Here is a 21,804-nt window from a genome sequence, read left to right as displayed (position 1 = left end):
TGAGATGACTAGCATATATCCTCTCAGTCTCCTCTTTTCCAGGCTAAACATACCCAACTTCCTCAACTGTTCCTCATAGGCTTGGTTTCTAGACCCTTGATCATCTTGGTTGCCCTCCTCTGAACACGTTCCATCTTGTCAATATCCTCCTTAAATTGTGGTGCTCAGAACTGGACACAGTACTCCAAGTGTGATCTGACCAAGGTAGAATAGAGCAGTACTATTACTTATCTCAGTTGGGACACTATACTTCTGTTGATCCAGTCTAGAATAGCATTAGCATTTTTGCTGCTGCATCACATTGTTGACTCACATGAGTTACACTTTTAAAAAAAGACATATGTTGTTAAAAAGCATTACTACTGAGTAAAGGAGTCATTTATACAATCACATTCAATAGGACTTACATCTGAGTAGACATGGTTAGAATTGCAACCATAGCTGCTTTTGTGATGGGCCATTAGCCACTTCATTAACTTTGTCTTTAAGGGCCACAAAACTCTGCTATTTTTGCTGTGGAAGACTAATAGGGCTACCTCTCTGGAAATTCATTAACTTTGAAAGGGAACACACAGGGAAGCTAATTGGTTTGTAAATATCTGTTGATGGCTGACATATGCGTGCCTCTTCTGTACTATGAGAGACATAAAAATGTGTATATTTCTACATCAGGGGAGGACAAAACAGAAGGAAGACTTGTGCAAAATGAACCAATTCCAGCAGAATAGAAAATAACACATGGAAGTGTAAATGAATGTTGGAAGTGACTGAGTCACGTTGAGGCATCCCTAGGTAAGATGGGATAATAACCTACATTTCCAGAGAAAGTGTCTATTCTTAAAACACATTTTTGATAGCTGGTCTATATGTCAGTCACCCAGCTAGCTGTTGATCCACAGTTTAGCCATAATTTGCTCTTAAAGTACTCAAGTCCCACATGAATCATCTCCCCTCCTCCTCCTTACTAAAGCAGCCTCAACAGTTAGGTGATGTACAATAATTGTAGAAAAGGAGCAAATATTGTCCCCAGTTTTGCAATATCAACGGCAACACCATTTTGTTTGCAGGTCTTGCAAAGCATGAACGAATTCTTACTTCTTTATTTATTTATTTATTTACTTACTTACTTACTTACTTACTTATTTATTACATTTCCTTAGTTGCCAGGGTAGGTTATAACAATAAAATATGAAAGTATAAAAATAAAGGAATTGCAACCAGAAACAAGGAAAATGTAAAAAAACAGTTAAAAACTGGTCTGGAAAACAATTTGCTGTATAAAATCAGTCCATAGCGCTAAAGAGATTTCTACATCAGAGCAAATATTTCTGCTTGCCTGATGGAATGACCCCCCTCCCCGCACTGTTCTGGGAATTCTCCTGACCCCGTGAGCTATTTCGGGGGCACAGGGAGTGTGTTAAAGATGAGGGGGGAAACTCCATTGTGCTATCAGTAGTTCTTGCATGGATCTCTACTAATGGGACCCAATAATTGAATCCAGCCCAAACCATTGAAAAACAACTCTATAGTTAGAACTGTACAAGAATACGGTTGCCTCCATAGAATTGCAAGATGTTTCACATTCTTCAACACAAATTTATGAGCTCTATTCAGGCTTCTTCGATGATGTATTAATTTTGGTTTGAGCAGGGCAGTGCTGAAGCAGTTTCTAGCATGATTTGTAATATGTCAAAAGTGTGAGTAAAAGTGGGAGTTTTCTTCTCTAGTGCAGTCGCTGTCAAAGTATAGAATCAGATTTTACAGAAATTGTAAAAACAAAACATTAGAAGCAATAAAAGAATCTCTCCATTCACTCCCACATGCTCACTCACAACGTTCTATAAACCAATATAATGTCCTGTGTTACTACAACTGAAACTGAATTTGTAACAAGGTCCATTCCTCAGTTGTTGTGCTTTCTTTTCTTTCTCCAGTTGACCAGTGTGAAGCAGTGACCACAGTACTTGGTGAACATCACAGAACCTCTACACCTAGCACTGTTGACCACAGATACGATCTACATCTGCTTAGAGTTGCCATATTTCAAAAGGTGAAAATCAGGACACAAAAATTGTTGAACTTTTCTTTTGGTGTGTGTGTTGGGGGGGGGACTTGTTGATCTTTTGTGTTGAGGCTACTATAGGGGTGTGAATTCAATGGCGCATAGTGCTGCTGCATTTAGAGCAGGCATCCCCAAACTCAGCCCTCCAGATGTTTTGGGAGTACAATTCCCATCATCCCTGACCACTGGTCCTGTTAGCTAGGAATGATGGGAGTGGTAGTCCCAAAACCTCTGGAGGGCCGAGTTTGGGGATGCCTGATTTAGAGCAAGGCTGGGGAACCTATCACCTTCCAAATGCTGCAAAATTATAACTCTCATATATCTGCCCTCTAACCATGCTGGCTGGGGCTCATGGGAGTGGTTGCACCATCTTAAGGGTTATAGGTCTCTCCCCCTATAACCCTTAAGTGTACACCCTGAGAAAGACCAACTATGGTTTCTTTTGCCACTACTGCATTGTGAACTGGCACCTCTAAGTGGGTAATGGAAGGGAAATGGTGTCCAGAAATGCTGGATTGCACATTTTGATATAAATCAGCCAGTCATTTCTTGGACTACAAGCTTCTAGCGTTTCCTAAAGGTTCATTGCCATGCTTGATGTCATTGGCAAACATATTTACATGTTGTTGAATAACCTTTCCTAAGAAGTTGATCACTCTCAACGGCCATTAAACCCATTTGCATTGCTGCTGCCAGAGTTAATGGTAAGGTTTTCATGTGGCACTACTAAATTATTCTCAATATACCAGCTTATATTGTAGATTTAAATCAAAAGTAGAATTAGTTTCATATATGAAACAAATTTCAGCAGTTTTTTTTTTACAACAGTTGATAGAAATCTTCTAATGGTTTCATATAATCTCTTTAGTTCCTAATTAGTCCCTAATTGCAGATAAAACGTGACCATAAATCCAGCCTCCATGTCTGTATAACTAACACAATTCTTTATCTGCTTTCCTCAGTCATGAATATTCTTCACATCATATACTGAAAGCCAACAAAATTATTTCTCTCATCTTAATTCACAACCCTGCTGTGTTCCTTTTCTCAAGTCAGGATCAGCCACCTGCCTGGAAGGGCCTGCCCCATCACCACACTGAGAAACTTATCTACTGATTAGTCAGAACTTTGGGAGGCAATAAATTGAAACTATTTTCGGTTGATGGTAAGACAGCACAGAGCATATTAGCTTGCTATCTTGAATTCTGGGTTTCCATTCCGATTTTCTTAAACTCTAGTCAGGTGTTCCTCAAAGTATGCATGGAAAGAGGAGCAGAGTCACACACACTAGCCTTGCCGCAACATCCTACGAACTACAGGCTCAGATCTTTGTACACTGGAAGAAGGTCAGAAGAAGGTTGGCTTTCAGGACAATTGTACTGGGCTATTCTGCACCGACTGTATTAACGGTTTGGTGTTTTCAAGTTTAGACTGTGCTGAGTTTTCTTTTGGCATTGTACACTATTTAGTTAATTACATTTGCCACATTTTGTGACATTTTCTTGGAAGGTGGTATAAAGATATATCACTGTCCTTTATTTGTGTACCACCCGCTCATAACATCAAATCATATTACCTGGTTCGGTAATAACTGCAAGACGTAACAAAATATAATTAATCATATAAACAACAAACTAATGAAACATCTCATATGGACAAATACACAATAAAATGAAACTATCCACTGATAGTGGGACACGGGTGGCACTGTGGGTTAAACCACAGAGCCTAGGACTTGTCAATCAGAAGGTCAGTGGTTCGAATCCCTGCGAGGGGGTGAGCTCCCGTTGCTCAGTCCCTGCTCCTTCCAACCTAGCAGTTCAAAAGCACGTCAAAGTGCAAGTAGATAAATAGGTACCGCTCCGGCGGGAAGGTAAAGGACGTTTCTGTGCGCTGCTCTGGTTCGCCAGAAGTGGCTTAGTCATGCAGGCCACATGACCCGGAAGCTGTACGCCAGCTCCCTCGGCCAATAAAGTGAAATGAGTGCCGCTACCCCAGACTTGGCCATGACTGGACCTAATGGTCAGGGATCCCTTTACCTTTACCTTTTATCCACTGATAATTTGTAAAATGGTGTCTGGCTACAAAACCACAAGATCATAACCCAGATTAAAAGCAAATAGAAATGCATCTCCAGAACTAAGTCTTGCCCAAGCACTAACGCCTAAATAATACCGCATCCCGGTGCAATTTTCCTTTCTACTCAGTGCACAAAATTCAGAGATGAAGCTGGCAGGATCTGGGAAGAGGATTGTCATGTGGTCCTCCTCATTCTTTTTTTTTTTGGTTGGAGGGCAGGGCGGTCTTATAATATAAATCTAGAATATGACTCACTATTAGGACCCGAGTTCTTATGCAGAAAAAGATGTTCACGAAGTACAGAACTAGGCCCCAATACTCAATCCCAAAGTCTATACTGGATAGATGTATGTCCTGTTATTGCACAGCTGAAATGTTGAAAGTGGTACATGAAAAGGAGAAATATCTAATTCCTCTTAAACCCCTTTGGAAATCTCAGCTTCTGCAGCCTTAGCCCATTTCCATATATATCTTTCCTTTCAGGATAGAATCCCTTCACATTGAATCTCTGATTAAGCTAACAGTCATGGGGGAATCTCTGTAACCTCATCTCTCTGACACAACCTTTGACTGTTAAAAAAAGTGGAAGCACTAAATTGTAAATGAATATACTGACCTTAGAATAACACTTTAAACATGTATTGATTAACCCATAAACTCGACCCTAAAGAATACCCCTGTGTCAGCCCACCAAGGCAGAAGTCAAGCAATCAATAGCCAAAATTAATTGTATGCTTCTCTTAAGGCACTTTTTAATGCTCCTTGCTAGCCCGGTGGGATATCTTTGTATTTAATTGATTTGTCATACAGGATAATAAAATCTTTCTGAGGACTGCAACAAACAGCTACCTTCTCAAGAGACCTCAGAGCATTTTGCAAGGAGAATAACTTCCTCCAAAACAATATTACCATTTATTTTATTTGGTAAAATAAGAAAAGTCTATTTTCAAAACAAACAAAGGAAAACCCTGAACCCAACCTCACAGTCACACTTTGCAGATTTTCCTGAATACGAATCACTAAAGCTAAAATGTTTATTAGAATAATTGTTTGACCAAATGTACCAAGAGCCACTACAATGAAACAATGGGTTACAGTGTAATCCTAAAACATGTTTATTCAGAAATAAGGCAGTGGAGCTTACTCCCAGGTAAGTAGGGTTCCAATTAAAGCCTCAGTCAAGATCCGGGGATCTAACACCACTTCCCATGATAGTGTCCATGAAAATGGCTTCCTTAGCATGAGAAGGAGCCTACTATATTTTGGCACTCTATCTGGTTGCACTGTCTGCATCATGAATCATGCTGGTGATGCTTCTCCAGAAACTGAGCTTTGATGTTCATTTTAAGGAAAATCTACCTTGACTTCAGGGGGACGCGGGTGGCGCTGTGAGTTAAAGCCTCAGCACCTAGGGCTTGCCGATCAAGAAGTCGGCGGTTCGAATCCCCGCAGCGGGGTGCGCTCCCGTTGTTCGGTCCCAGCGCCTGCCAACCTAGCAGATCGAAAGCACTCTCGGGTGCAAGTAGATAAATAGGGACCGCTTACTAGTGGGAAGGTAAACGGCGTTTCCGTGTGCGGCTCTGGCTCACCAGAGCAGCGATGTCACGCTGGCCACGTGACCCGGAAGTGTCTTCGGACAGCGCTGGCCCCCGGCCTCTTTGAGTGAGATGGGCGCACAACCCTAGAGTCTGTCAAGACTGGCACGTACGAGCAGGGGTACCTTTACCTTTACCTTACCTTGACTTCAATTGATTAGAACCTATTTGGTCAAAAGCATACAACTGATTAGATCATGTTAGATAATCACAGGGTGCTTCCTTTTCCTACATTGGATAAGGAAGGGGGAAAAAGGAATGCTTGGGTATTATCTCAGTGCAATGATATGCAGGCTGGACTGACAATTCCATGATTGCTTCTAAAATAATGGCATAACATACAACTGATTAGATCATGCTAGATAATCGCAGGGCGCTTTCTTTTCCTACAAATGTTTCCTATGAACAGCTGAGGTTGTTCTGAGTTTTGAAGCTTCACCCCGTATCCAAGATGAATGTCAAAGATAAGATGTCCTCTAATTCTTCTGTATACACTGTGAACATTTCTTGTACCTAAGAAAGGCCTTCAATGTTTCTGTAAGAGCAAAGGAATTGGGGAAGAGGAAGCTCTAATCTCAAATTAACCATTTTAAATTCGACTTATTTTTTTTATTCAACGTGATCTTTAAATCTGTTATTAAAATGACAGCAGCTCTGCTTGTGTTGATGCTAGTTTAATATCCCAAATGACAGTTATAAATGGACATGGGCTACAGGCTATGTCACTTGCTGGTGAATTAGATAAATCTCAAATTTTATTTTCCTTGTGTATGCTTAGCTTTTGCAGTTACCCCCTCAGACATTAATCTATCGCAAAAGGAGAAGATACCATCTTTCAGGAGAAACGTGTCATAAATATTTTGATAAAGTATTTTTAATCCTTGGAAACAGATGGCTGTTCTATAAAGATTGTCAGCTGAGCAGATTTTGCTGACAGAAACATATTAAACAACGGTGGTTGGGGGAAGGGTGTTTTCCCGTCACTATTAGATGGATTCTGCTATTAATCAATCGCAGCTGGTTGGTTTTCTGACAGCTAGAGCATCCTGGACATAATTTGATTGTCTTGCGCTATTTCTGACTAATAAATCCTGCATAAGGTATGATTTGATGGAGGAAAAAGAAGATGCTAGTTCACTGACCAGCAAATAGGGGCAACTTCTTTGCCTGTATGTTTAACACACATGTTTGAGAGAGAGCACACAAAGAATGTGTGCATTACTCAGTTTCTGCCCATACTTTATGAATTAAGTTACTTTGGTTAATTTGCAGCTCTTCTACACTCTTCTACTTTTAAAATAAATATAGCCTTATCCCAAAGTTTGGTTTCACAAGTCTTCTGGGTGGGGTGGGTGCAGTGTCATAGCACTTGATGTAGGGCACATTTAAAGGGAAATAATATTGCTTTTTAAATTTCTGAGTTTGTGAGCACATGGACCTTTACTGGTACATCCAAGGGAACATTAGTATTTTAATTGCAACAGCCATTTGCATAATTTTGCCAGACCATCCTGCCTGCATAGTCACCCCATACATAGTTGTATGAAAACAATTTTGCATTCAGCTCAAGTGAGATTTTGCGTGGGTCACCTATAGCATATATTAATAAGAATCAATTTACTTGCCACTGCCCATTCAACTGGTGATCTCCCTTTCATAATGCAATTCCTAGCAATGTTAATTTGTGTCACACGTGATGGTATTGTACAGGTGCCCTTTTCTTCAGAAGAAATAGACATTTATTAACATGGATTCTCAAACAAAATCAACTCCCTGCTGGATAGCTTCTGCTAGTCTGCAATGGATAGCTTGATCAAGTGCTGTTTGGAATTTAATTCCAATATCGGCTCGTTTACATTATTGTAACAAGATTGTAAAAACTGAACAGAAACATGTTGGTTCAGCTGTACTTAATACTAGAGCCTGGTTAAGAAAAGAAACAAGATTCGATTTCAGACTGCTTTATTAATAGATAAATCCACCCATACCTGAACAGAAATGCAACAAGGGAGGAAACAGATTACTACTATTTACATTTGCCAACTTTAATAATGGTAAGCTCTTGCAATTGACTCTGAACAATAGTTCCATTTAACTAGCTTGTGATTATGCCAAGGATTAATTACCCTGGTGAGGATAATTTTGGAATCCAACATCTCCCCTGCTTTTTCAAAGCATACTAAAAGGTAACAGTGGCTATTGACTACACCATCCTATCTGGAATGAGGCAGCAAAATACAGTGACCACATGTCCCCTATTTGGAGGCCTGTCCGATGACAGTCCTCTATTTGAAAGGATAACTGGTTCAACAATAAAGAAGAGAAGAGAGTGCAGGGGTCTCTAAGTTGCCCATCTACAGTTAGCACATGGACATCAAAGTGAACAGGCACACAGGTCATGTGGTCTCAGGACTTCCCCACAATGGTGAGATGTACTGGGTGAGATATAGTTCTATTTAATTTCCAGTTATTTCAAGATGTGCCTTCTTTTGTCCTTTATACCTGGTGATGTGACAATGGCCACCCAACTGCAACATTTAGAGTTCCCATGATGTTGTCAAGGAGTTTCCCAGCATTCCAGGTACCAAGCTCGGGGAGGGTGAGCAGACATAAATAAAACAGGGTGGGGGGGTAGGGGAAAGAAAGAAAGAAAGATCCTGCTTTCCCTTCTTTTCTTTTCTGCCAGAGACTAGATCAATAAGAGGGGGAAAGGGAGGAAAGTGTTGATCCTGTACAATCAAAATTCAAGCTGCAAAAGAACCCAAGTAATAATACATATATCATTTTCAAGTGACTGTCACAAGTCTAGAAAGATATGTCTAGACTTAGAAATGAGTCTAGATATGACGAACTAGTCTACAAATGTTGACACCCCCCTTTTACATTTTTAAGGTTACCAGATTTTTTTCAATGAATCCGGGTACACTTTTCAACGTCAGTGGATTTTGTATGGGGACTGATTTGTAAATCCGGGGACTGTCCCCTGGAACCGGGGATGTCTGGTATCCTTATTTTAAATGGCACTTCAGCATTAAAAAAAGGGAACAGTTTCTTTCTATGAGTGAGCTTAACACCAGAGATGAACTCTGGAAGGCATGTGGGAAAGTGGTATGTATTTTGCCACATGACTGAAATATCAGTCTGTTCAACCATATCTAGGATTAGAGACAAGACCTTCCAGAACAGAGGATATGAGGTTCTTAGCCTTGTGCTGTGTTAGTTATCTGACATTTCTGAAACGAAACAAATGAAACATAACACCTGCTTCTGTTGTCTCTGTTTTAGAGGAACTATTCAAGGTTCACATACTACATTCAATCTATGAAGTGCAGTTAGCAACAAGGGTTTGCCTTTTCTCCACATTATTGATGGTTTCTGCTTTCAAAACTTCATTTCCTTGAAACTCTCTGTTGGGCAAACCTTGTCCTTTGGCTTCCCTGAAAATTATGGAACAGTCACACTCTGTATGTGACCCTCAGGAATGGTGGGGACTTTTGTGTGTGCATGTTTTGGATTACAAAAGCCTCCTCTGACTCCAGTGATAAATCACCATATTACTATCATCAGGGCATTTAATTTACAACCAAAATCAATCGGGAGTTGCTGACACCAGAGAATAATATACTGTCAGTTTTTAAAAACGGGATACTGTATCTCAGTATAGGGGTGGCTGTCAGTCAGCTGGGTGACAAAGCAGCAATTTATGGTTTGCAAAAACCCATCAGTCAAATTGTGTGAGAAAAGGACTTTGATTTCAGCAGCGTGTTGTGAGGCCGATGCCTGTGGCAAAGGGTAGTGAATGAAAAGAAAGGGAGCATGGGAAAATTACTCATTTCCTATTGTGCAACCACTATAATCTCTTTACTCAAAAATGCTGTGATCTTACAGTTCCGTTACGCATGCCACTGGATATCATTTCATAAAGTATCTACCTTTGTAATAATCAGATACAATAGAGAGTGATTACAAATGATTATGAATCATACAGATCTTGGGTTGTGCCATGAAATCCACACAGAAAGCAAGCATAGTTCAGTGGTAAAGTACATGAATTTCATGTAGACAATTCTAGATTCATTCCTTAGCAGCTTGAGGTTAAAAATATCTCTCATGAATCAGGAACAGGAAGGACGTTTGCTGAAGATGCATATTCTGATTCAGAATATGACAACTTCATAATTAATGGCTACAAAACTGAAGTTCTGAAATTTGAGTTTTCAGGCACAAGTTTCTAAGGATATTTAAATATCACGATGAAACCTTGAACGTGAAAGCTGAACATTTTTAGCCATCAATTAGCCTCAGAGTTTTGGAAGAGAGGAATCAAGACAGTAGAGTCATAAACACAATCCTATCAAGTGTAGTGGGTGCAAGCTATGGGTAAAACAGCCTTACACTGGTGTAATGCTGATATTGCAGAACATGACCATTAACTCAAAATCACAAGAGTCTCATGCAAACCATAATCAGCAGTTGGTTTCCACAATGCACAGCTAGAAAAATGAGTGTCAATGTTGTGCTGCACCATTCCCACAAGATGCTAACTTCCTAGGATGTTGTTATATGTACCGTATTTTTCGCCCTATAGGACGCACTTTTTCCCCTCCAAAAATGAAGGGGAAATGTGTGTGCGTCCTATGGGGCGAATGCAGGCTTTCGCTGAAGCCTGGAGAGCAAGAGGGGTCGGTGCGCACCGACCCCTCTCGCTCTCCAGGCTTCAGGAGAGCCCCACCCCCAGCCCCACAAGCTCAGGGGAGAGCAGGGAGGTGGAACGCCACCATCCCATTGTCCCCAGACCTGGTTAGAAGGCTGGCGGGGGGGAGAAGCCTGCTCCTCCCCATCGCCAGCCCCGCAAACTTGGGGGATAGCGGGAGAGGCGCGGCACGCCTTTCCCACTGTCCCCCGACTTGGTTAAAATGCTGGCGGGGGGGGAGAAGCCTGCTCCTCCCCATCGCCAGCCCCGCAAACTCGGGGGATAGCGGGAGAGGCGCGGCGCGCCTTTCCCACTGTCCCCCGACTTGGTTAGAAGGCTGGCGGGGGGAGAAGCCTGCTCCTCCCCGTCGCCAGCCCTGCAAACTCGGGGGATAGCGGGAGAGGCGCGGCGCGCCTTTCCCACTGTCCCCCGACTTGGTTAGAAGGCTGGCGGCGGGAGAAGCCTGCTCCTCCCCGTCGCCAGCCCCGCAAACTCGGGGGATAGCGGGAGAGGCGCGGCGCACCTTTCCCGCTGTCTCCCGACTTGGTTAGAAGGCTGGCGGCGGGAGAAGCCTGCTTCTCCCCGCCTCCAGCCCCACAAGCTTGGGGGACAGCTTCCCGCCCCAGCCCCGCACCTGGGGGGGAAATAATTTTTTTTTCTTTATTTCCCCCCCAAAAAACTAGGTGCGTCCTATGGGCCGGTGCGCCTTATGGGGCGAAAAATACGGTACTCACTTGTCCACAGATAACAAACAGAAGCTGTGGAAGGAGGGTGTGGGATAGGAACAAGTGTACTGAGTAGCAGTATTTCTGTGTAGCACATATAGGAATAGGGTTGGTTTTTCAGTTGTTGGGTTTTTTTTAAGGATCTAGATACTGATAGTTTTCATTTCATTCTTATCAGTAGAGTAGGTGTTACAATGTGGTAGCAAACCACACTGTGCCCCATGTCAACACGAAGATGGACAAAGCTAGAGTATTTTCTTGTCCAATCCAACATTTTTGGTCTCGGAACTGCAGGGAGCAATTAGCTGCAGATCATGTGAAGGAGTGAAATGGTGTTTTGCTACAACCATGAAGTCATTAGCTTGTAATGCAGAGCTAGTGAGAGAATAATTTACCATAAATTAAGGGAAAGGAACTGATATGTAGAAACACACTCCCTTAATTTGGTCTCAAAGGAGTTGTTGTTGCTTTGCATAACAAAGGTGCAGTCACATTTCCAGATTTGATTTTTGATAACATTTAAGTTTTAATAATGTTTTCCAAATATGTGTCAAAGTGATAGCATTCTCTTTAATGATTCACTGCAATGGTGATAATGAAGTGAGTTTCTTGCTTTCTTGAGGGTAGATAACACTGCATCTGCCATTTCTGAGGTGCTTTCAAACACATGAATTTGGGTGGTTTAAATTTAGCCATTCCTATCACAGCTGAACTTTTGCATACACAGTTGGGATGATCACACAAGCCACCTGCTGAAAGGAATTACATGGCATGTTACAGCACATCTAATTCTCAGGGACTGGCTGGATGAGGAGGAGTGGTGGAAGCCGTCTGACCAAGATCACCCCCCCCCCCAGGGAAAGAACAGAGGAAGAAGATTTGGATCCCGGATCCTGGTGGTGGGGAAGCGGACACACCCCAGAGGAGGAGAAGAGCTGGGAAATACTGGAGGCTGGGAGCTTGAAGGATGACAAAGAGAAGGAAAAAGGCTGGTGCCCCAGCAGAAGGCAAAGACAGGAATCAGACTTAGCAGCTCTACTACAGAGCTATGAGAACACCTTCTGTGCTGACAGCCTGCAAGCCCCCACCCCCTGCTCCTGGAACAAGGCACCTATTGCATGTTACTGAGCAAAGAGCCAGGCAGGAACAGTGAGGGTCCCTTGCGGCTCGCTGCAGACAGAGGATGGGGCCGGATACATAGGGAAAGGGGTGAAGTGGAAGGTACAAGCCAGTCTGAGCAACTGTTTCATGTAGACAGGAGTCTCTGTGTGTTCTCTGTTCTGCTTCCTCAATAAATAAACGAGTTGTAAGTTAGCTGGTGTTTCACTGTCTTCCACTGATTTGCAAATGATCTGTTCTACTTGTCGGCTCCCTGACACGAATCTTATCTGATCACTGCCCAACAGGTTATCTCTGTACCCTCCCATACATGCCACTTATGCATGGGGCCCTTTAACATGCTTAAAAGAATATGGCCCGATACTTTTCATATCATACCTGAGTATTTTTATTTGAAGAAATAATTTTGTTCTACAGCATGGGTGGGGAACTTCTACCACTTGAGGCAATGTTGGCCCATCAGTGGGTCCATATTGGCCTGTGAAGCCATTCACTAATGACATCAGCTGACAGGTGGGGGGCATGGTCTAATCTTGCATTGGCTGCCCACTCTGTTGCTATCAAGGAACAGGAGTATGCAACAATTAATCCCCACTCATCAGATGGTTGCTTGATGAGGAAAAGGGAGGTGGCTACTTCAAAATCCTTTTGCTCTTTGCAAAGTGCAGTGAAGAGTGAGAATTTGCTTCTCTTGGTGTGATTAGCTTTTACTTCCCCAAGTAAAACTGGAAATCCCAATTTTACTTATACTCGCAGTGCAGCTGCTGAAATCATTTAAGTTACTTAAGTCCATTGACTCCAGTAGGTCTCCTAAGACCTCATCCTGTACAGTGTTGCCTGGGTTGCTGGTTAAACCTTTCTGAAAATTGTAGTTCTGTGAGGGAGTATAGGGGTTTGCCAGCAACTCTCAGGCACACTTAGCAAACTACAGTTCCCAGGATTCTATGTGGGGAGCCACATCTGTTTAAGGATACTGCTTTAAAGGTATAGTACAGATGAGACCTTAGTTTGCTGTCACTCAATGTTCTTCAGAGGGAATCACTGCACAGTCCTTCATCTCATTTTCAAAATCTAAATATTGCACAGCAATTTCTTTTCTACCTTTATATAAAACAAAACAAAAAACTAGGCTATTGAAAAACATGTTCAGCCTTCAAAACTGGGCTTTTGACGTTTGTTTATTTAATAAATTGTAGCTATTTCTGTTCCCTTATACAAATTGTTTTCTTGGCCTTTAAAGATGGAGTGGAGGGGGAAAGAGAGACACAAAGAAAGTACAAGATAAGACAACCACACATTATATCTGTAAAGAAAGATTTGATTGTTCTATCTAGAACATACATAATTCATATCCTAAACATACACTCAGCTGTACTGTACATTTAGTGCTGTTCTGGTCTACTGCATGCTATAATTAACATACATTTTCTTTGTAGAGTGACTTTTAGTGCCTGCAAAAAGCTAGTGGGGGGGGGACCTGTAGCTCGATATCTTCAGCACAAATGCTTAATTTAACTTCAGAGCGAACTCAGAGGAGGTAGCTGGCAGCAGAGGGGGCCTGTTCAAAACCACATAGAGAGAAGGGCTGTAGCTCACAGGTGGAGTTCTTGCTTTGCCTGCAGAAGGTTCCAGATTCAGTCTGAAACCATGGAGATGTACTGCTAGTCATTGAAACTAGACATAGTGATGGTCTGATTCTGAATAAAACAGCTTCCTGTGCTCATATTCAGACATGTTTCTTCTCTTCCTTTGAAGTTTCCATCTCCATCTCTGGACTCTACCACAGAAAACAATCAAGCCCTGTCAACTGTCACAGCTTACACACAGACTGCCGGTAAATATGTCTTTCCAGTCATTAGACATTCCTTTCAGTCACCTTGGGATTTCTACCTTGTCTATCTCACTCCGTGGGAGACTAAGCAGCCATTTTCCTTTCTGCTTGGTAAATTTTGGCATATTTCAGTAAGTTGAACCCAAAAAGTGTCACCAGCAAATTGATGTTGGGCTCAAATATCCAAATGCTTCTCACCTGAAGATTCCTCTCCCCTCCCCCATTTTGTAGTATTTTTTTTAAAAAATACTATTGAAAGATGATAGAACTTTTTTCCCCAAGGGTGCAGCTTTTTCACGGGTGATTAAAATCCATATCTCATTTCTTTTTCTCTCTGCTCCTAGCTTTTCTTTTCTCTTTTGTTTTGTTCACCTAGATGAAAATTCTGGGCAGATCTAATGGAATTTAGTAAGCTCATTTAGACATGAGAAGCCATGGAGTCTGGCTTCACATCAATACTGGCCCTTTATATTGTGAAATGAATTTTTCCATCTCATTTCATCATTGGGAGAAAGCTGCCAATTCTGCTTTGTGTTTTTGTTTTATTGCTGACTTGTCCCTTCAATATCTCCTTTTGAAGCAAAGAGTCAGCCAACTTGAGGCCCACCAAGAAATATTCATGGTGCCTGATGTTTATTTTGGAAGCTCAGAATGCTAACTGCTGCCAGACACAAGCCTTTGAACACAGAGGCTCAAACTGAGCTAAAGTCCATTGTGAACAGGACTGAAATCCTATGCTCTCTTACATAGAAGTAGGGATGTAAGAAGGGATCATCTTCCCTTGCACCAATTTTGTTGCATGCAGCACTGTTTCCATAACACTGGGGTTCATCTTCCACCAAAACCTACGTTATTCAACTCACATTCTATTGTGGTGAAATTATGCAACTTGCCTACATATATTAGGCAAATTACATTATTATAGTATTCTACCCGGTCCGTATAGTAAAAGCTATGGTTTTCCCAGTAGTGATGTATGGAAGTGAAAGCTGGACCATAAAGAAGGCTGATCGCCGAAGAATTGATGCTTTTGAATTATGGTGCTGGAGGAGACTCTTGAGAGTCCCATGGACTGCAAGAAGATCAAACCTCTCCATTCTTAAGGAAATCAGCCCTGAGTGCTCACTGGAAGGACAGATCCTGAAGCTGAGGCTCCAATACTTTGGCCACCTCATGAGAAGAGAAGACTCCCTGGAAAAGACCCTGATGTTGGGAAAGATGGAGGGCACAAGGAGAAGCGGACAGCAGAGGACGAGATGGTTGGACAATGTTCTCGAAGCTATCAGCATGAGTTTGACCAAACTGCGGGAGGCAGTGGAAGACAGAAGTGCCTGGCGTGCTTTGGTCCATGGGGTCACAAAGAGTCGGACACGACTAAACAACAACAACAACAACACCCTGTTCATTTACTTCAGGCTTCCTCAACCTCGGCCCTCCAGATGTTTTGAGACTACAATTCCCAGCATCCCTGACCACTGGTCCTGCTGGCTAGGAATCATGGGAATTGTAGGCAAAAAACATCTGGAGGGCCGAGGTTGAGCCTGATTTACATGCAAAGGAAACACAGTGCAGATGGAGGGGGAAGGGTCATTATGCATCATTTGTGGACTGAAGAAAACATCAACAATGAATTTCAACCCCTATTGCTGGATTTATTTCCATTCTGGAAGGTATGCACAAAACAATTTCTGTTCCCGTTTCTGTTTTTGTCAGAATTCTCTGACACCCCTGCATAGACTTAATCCCCACTGAATACTGTGAGACTTACATCTGAGTAAACATGCACCAATTTGTGCTACATAGACTAGGAGAACAAGTTTAAGCCTAATTGTTTTCAATTAAGCTTAATTGTTTTCAGCAGGGCTTAATCACAAATAACTCTAGCTTGTTGTGAGAAGGAGGTGTTGCTGAACTTTGGCACCCCCACCAAAGCATTGGCATCGTGGGGACCTTTCTTCAATGTTACTTTCAGTTAATTATATTTTGTGCATTGGATGCTTCTGTCACGTTTGTGAAAACTGACAGGTGGCACTGGTAATTTGTGCATGATTAATAGTTATACGGAAGTAATACAAGAAAGCACGAGCCTCATATGTTACTGAAGCAACATGTGGAGGACAGATCCATAGAGGAGCAGAGACCACAAATGAACAGGATCAAGCAGTGCAATCCTATATATGTCAACTCAGAAGTAAGCCCCACTGAAGAAGACTTACTCAAAGTTACTCCTGCCAACCTAGCAGTTCAAAAGCACATCAAAGTGTAAGTAGATACATAGGCTCTGCTCCAGCGGGAAGGTAAACGGCATTTCCGTGTGCTACTCTGGTTTGCCAGAAGTCATGCTTAGTCATGCTGGCCACATGACCCAGAAGCTGTACGCCGGACCCCTCAGCCAGTAAAGCAAGATGAGTGCCGCAACCCCAGAGTCATCCACGACTGGACCTAACAGTCAGGGGTCCCTTTACCTTTACCTTACTCCAAGTTTAGTGGGCTCTGTATTGGAGCCATACAGGCTGAATATGAAGAACTGTGTACTGAGGCCTCTTGGGAGTTTTATTTTAAAACTTGTCTTTCACAGATCTCGGATTCGATTGTCCTAATCTTTGATGGCCCTCAGAAACATGTTCTTCCTCGCAGAAGAACAAGCCCAAAAAAAAAATAAAAAATGGGTGGTGTGTGTATATGAAAACTTGTGATGGTACTGAAGGGTGAAATCAGAAATAGATTTTCCCCATGCTGAAAACAACAGCAACAAGTAATATGTGTTAAGCCCAACCCTTTTGAACAGTTCAGATGAGCATCTTAAGCCTTCTTCTTGGGACAAGCAACTAAAGATGTTCATGGGGTTTTAAAAGAGTTTCAGAAGGACTTGCAACACTACTCACAGTGGTCGCTGGATTTCAGTTAAAGCAAAATTTAGAAATTATTATTAGTAGTAGTAACAGAAGGAACATAGGAGGATATCTGAAGGAAGTCTAAATAGCTGTCAGGGACCGTGCTGAGGAGGGCTGCACCAACGAAGAATGGTGGGAGTCACCCCCTCCTCCTGATCCTGATCCTGAATCTCCCTAGGAGCAGGAGGACAGCATAGATTTGGAACAGTGGTTTGCAGAGGGGCATAGTTCAGAAGGCAGAAGCTAGGAAATACTGTATAGAGAACAGCTAGCAGAAGAAACACTAGAAGAGAGAGAGTTAACAGAGTCACAATCTCTGGACAGCATTTCTGCCCCATCCCCAAGGACAAGGAGAGCTCAGAGAGCATTAGAACAGAAAGTGCAGAGGGTACAAGCTCAAATTACAGGATGTAGGAGTGGTGTAGATTAATAGGGTCGGAGGGGGGGAGGGACCCTTAATTGGGAGCACCACCATTTCCAGGAGACGTGTTCTTTGTTCTTTCACTGTGGTTATTAAAGATTCTGACTGGTAAAACATTCCTTTCATTTGATCTACTTATCTGCTGCCACGGGGGGATGAAGCCAATTCCCCGAAGCCTGACAATAGCTAAAATGATTTTCTTATTGAAAAGCAATGCAAATACACAAGTAAAGAAACCAGCACAGGCATATATTATACTCCCCACCCCAAATTATGAGGACCAATGTTGAGACCCTGAAATGAAATAGGAAGAAAGCAAAAGTTCAATTTAGGCTTTAATACAAACCAAAGGACATTTATTTGCAAGATGGGTAAGGTTTTCTGTCCATTCCAAATGGCACCATGGGACTTCACTTGGACACGTGCCTATTTTGGTCTTGCATGGGAACTACATAGCTTTAAAGCTAAGAGCCACTCCCCTCAAATGAGCCTCAAAAATATCCAGGTTTTGCAGAAGTTGCTCCTTTCAGTGCAAACTTCATTGCAAGGCCAAATTATGATGCATATATTGAGTGCATGTATATGTAAACCATGCTGAAATGTTGGCATACCTGACCGATGATGATGATGTTTTGTTCAGACAGTCTTGGCTTTATCCTTAAAAAGGCAACAAGCAACTGACCTTCAGGTATTGGTGTCCAGTAGCATCAGGCCCGAGCAAAGGTTATATTTGAGATTATAAAGATGTAGTCCAGTTCTGAGAGGGAGGGCACCCTGTTTTTCTACAAGAAAGCAGTTCCATTAGCACAGCTTTGATTCACTACAGGGAAGGTTGTGTATACTTTATTGCACTACTAGGACTGTTGAAATATCACAGGCTGACACATTGATGCAAGAACCTAAAAATGATAAAGAAAAATAGTTTGTGGCAGAGAAATAATAAAAGGTGAAGAGGCCATTTGTTTGCTTCCTCAAACAGAAAAAAGGCAAACCTCTACAGCTCAGTTACACCATTTCTGTGTCTTCTGTAGACTCAAAGGACAATCCTTTCATCCATTAGTATTTAGTTTTTCAGAATTTAGACTATTATTTCAACAGGATTACCATGTGGCAGATAAAAAATGGTTCTATTCAATAAAAATTATAGCTTTCTCCTTGATGGAAAATTAGCCACTGAAATTTGTCCTCCCATATGAAAACACTGATTAAGCAAATCGGCTATATTCTTTGCAAAACTCACAAGGACTTCTTCTTATTCCCATGAATCTGTTACTTGGAAGTCGGTCTGGAAGAGCAATATGTATCCACTAGCAAGGGCAGTATTATTTCTTACCCCCTCAGGTACAGAAAGAAATATCTTCAGTTCACTTCTCAAAACCAATCTGTTCTGTGAAGATGTCAACATAATCCCTTCATAAAGGTAAAAGTACCCCTGACCGTTAGGTCCAGTCGCGGACGACTCTGGGGTCACTGTGCTCATCTCGCTCTATAGGCCGAGGGAGCTGGTGTTTGTCCGCAGACAGCTTCTGGGTCATGTGGCCAGCATGACTAAGCCGCTTCTGGTGAACCAGAGCAGTGCACAGAAATGCCGTTTACCTTCCCGCTGGAGCAGAACCTATTTATCTACTTGCACTTTGACGTGCTTTCGAACTGCTAGGTGGGCAGGAGCAGGGACCAAACAATGGGAACTCACCCCATCGTGGGGATTCGAGCCACTGACCTTCTGATCAGCAAGCCCTAGGCTTAGTGGTTTAGACCACAGAACCACCCGTGTACCTTCAATCCCTTCATACCTCACTATAATTAAACCTAATCACATGTAAGTGAAATAAATGCTCATCGCACATGTATACATACATACATACATACATACATACATATAGACAACACCATCCATTAAAAAATCACAATATATTTTGGTTTCTAAAAATAACAGGGCAGTGTCAAGCACTCCCCAGTAACATGGCCAGGCAGGTCCCGCTATCCACATGCTTGCTCTCTGAAAATTGACTTATTCACACTTAAAGAATAGTGCCCAAACTTCATTGTGCTCACCACAGATTCACTCAGCTGAACACCCGACTTCCTTACCTCCTTGTGTTTTGTGCTTTGCGGGTCTGTAGCAGCCATTTTCAGGCAGAGAGGGGGTGGAAGCAAGATCAGACAAATCTGAAAGTAAGACAGACAAATCAGAGAGGAGATAACATACCTTCCAACATTTCTCCAATGAAAATAGGGATGTCCCATTCCATAATGATAATTTTACACTTTATAATCCATACGTCTTACTGGGTTGCCCCAGCCACTCTGGACAGCTACCAGCATATATAAAAACACAATTAAACATTAAAAAACCTTCCCTACACAGGATTGCCTTCAAAGGCTTGTGGGTCAGATAACTCCATACCCTCCAACATTTCTCCAATGAAAATAGGGATGTCCTAAGGAAAAGCAGGACATTCAGGGATCACATCAGAAACTGGGATGACTTCTCTAAATCAGGAAAATAGGGATACTTGGAGGGTCTGAGATAAGTCCCCCCCCCCCATTTCCCTCTATTTTGCTGATTGACTGCAGCCATTTCAGGAAGAAACCATGGAGGAAGGGAGGAAAGAGATTGGACAAATCCTGGATTAGAAATATTTCCATAGAAAATAATGAAAATTGTAGACTCATTATTTGATTTGTCACCAAATGAATGATTTCCAGGAAATGCACTGTGTTTGCTATGCTGGACCTGTGTGTACATATTTATGTAATTTTGCCAAATATACAGTACACACATTTGCAAGCAATTTAATGTTGGGTTGGAGTACTGCATCACGAAATTCAGAAAAAAATATGAAGTACATTGTTTTGCCTGAAAAACAAAAACAAATCCCTCCCTCACAATGCCAGCCTTGCTCCTCTACTATTGATCTTCACATAAAGGTCTGAAGGGGGCTTGCATTCATTCAGTGCTGGTTAAAAACTTTCCCTGGTTTGGGGGTATGTTGAGCAACCCAAATGGTTTTGCTGTGGCATGACACTGAACTATCCTGATACACCCCAAAATAATACCTTGGCCCTGGCATTGGTTGTACCAGGATGCCAAAGGTTTATGCAGCAGCAAGGAGTGGGGGAAATCTGATTTTCATTTTTCCTCTCCGTCAGACATAAGATCCTTGTCTCCACTATTGGAGAAGAGGATCCAACATTTTACAACATTTTACGAGGGACCATAGGATTGCTCCTTACCAAGTGCTAAAAGGAGGATACAATTTAGCATATTCCTAGCAAAGTCTCAGGCACAATCCATGTGTTTCTTTTTCAAACAAACAAAACAGAGATTAGCTAAATCTCAGCATTTTATTCCTATGCATTAACTTGCAGATGAACCGTGGAACCTGGGACAATGCTGGACTGTGTGCATATATAGCAGTGGCTGTGTTGCAGATGTCTGTTTTATATTTTCAATTCACCATAAATGTACATCTACTCATTGACCAAAAGGTAATACTGAAGAAATAAAAAATGACTCCAGCCTGCTATGTATTCCTTTTTAGACAAGGTCAGTCCTTATCACTGAACAACTGCACAAACCTGAGAGAACTCAATGGACATTTAAAATGCTCTCTCGTTCACAGTATATATTGAAATCCCCATATATAACATGGGACAATTTACACTTTTGAAATACTGAAAGTGCAAACACTTTAGACTGAAGAAGTCACTCTGAGCCACTGCAGACGATGCAATATGGCACCCCTATAAAAGCTTTCAGATGACTTCCCTTATCCACTCAAGTCTTTCTTTCAGATGAGTTGCTCACAGAATTGTACCTAATGTCATGTTCTGATTCCTCAGGGCAAGCGAAGCAGAAAAGGTAGAGAAAGGAATATGTTCTGCCTGTCAAATGGCAAATGACTGCCATCCCCTTCCACTGTAAATGCTGCCCGATTGTGATCAAATGTTTGAAAAGGCTCATTCAAATGGATATTTCATTTGATTGGTGTGCAAATCACACTTGCCATTTTATTCAGCCACTTACAGTGTCCCTTTTAGATGCTAGAATTAAGTAGCACTTCCATTGTCAATGGCAACACCATGAAATTCCACAAATAATAATAATAGTAATAATAACAGAGGACAAGCCCCGGTCCAGAGAAGTTTACAATCTAAAATTCTACATGGGTAAAGCAACAGAGGAGGAGATAGGTGTAGGTGTAGGTACAGATATAGCAGCTCAAATTACTTTGCATACTTTATCTCAGGATTCATTGCAATGAGCCAGTCAGGTAGGTCAGCAAGATCAGGCCTATATGACAAAGACGGAAGCACAAGATGAGGAACAGTGGTTTGGCTAAGGCCACCTTGTGAATTCAAAGCTAATGCAATTTCTGAAA

The 21,804-nt window shown here is 42.0% G+C and overlaps 2 long non-coding RNA genes across 2 annotated transcripts in view; both read right to left on the bottom strand.

The window, feature by feature from the left end:
• The window catches only part of LOC310681926, a 453,737-nt gene that overhangs the window by 156,150 nt on the left and 275,783 nt on the right, over positions 1-21,804 (bottom strand). The window lies entirely within an intron of this gene.
• The window catches only part of LOC310682647, a 65,232-nt gene continuing 62,938 nt past the window's right edge, over positions 19,511-21,804 (bottom strand). The window contains exon 3 of the long non-coding RNA XR_014514061.1: positions 19,511-19,588. This is a non-coding gene — a long non-coding RNA (uncharacterized lncRNA). The remainder of the gene's footprint in view (positions 19,589-21,804) is intronic.

Source organism: Podarcis tiliguerta (assembly GCF_965153285.1).
Source record: "Podarcis tiliguerta genome assembly, chromosome: 1".
NCBI lineage: Eukaryota > Metazoa > Chordata > Lepidosauria > Squamata > Lacertidae > Podarcis > Podarcis tiliguerta.
Note: the sequence above shows the minus strand (reverse complement) of the source record. Positions and strands in the feature narration are given on the sequence as shown.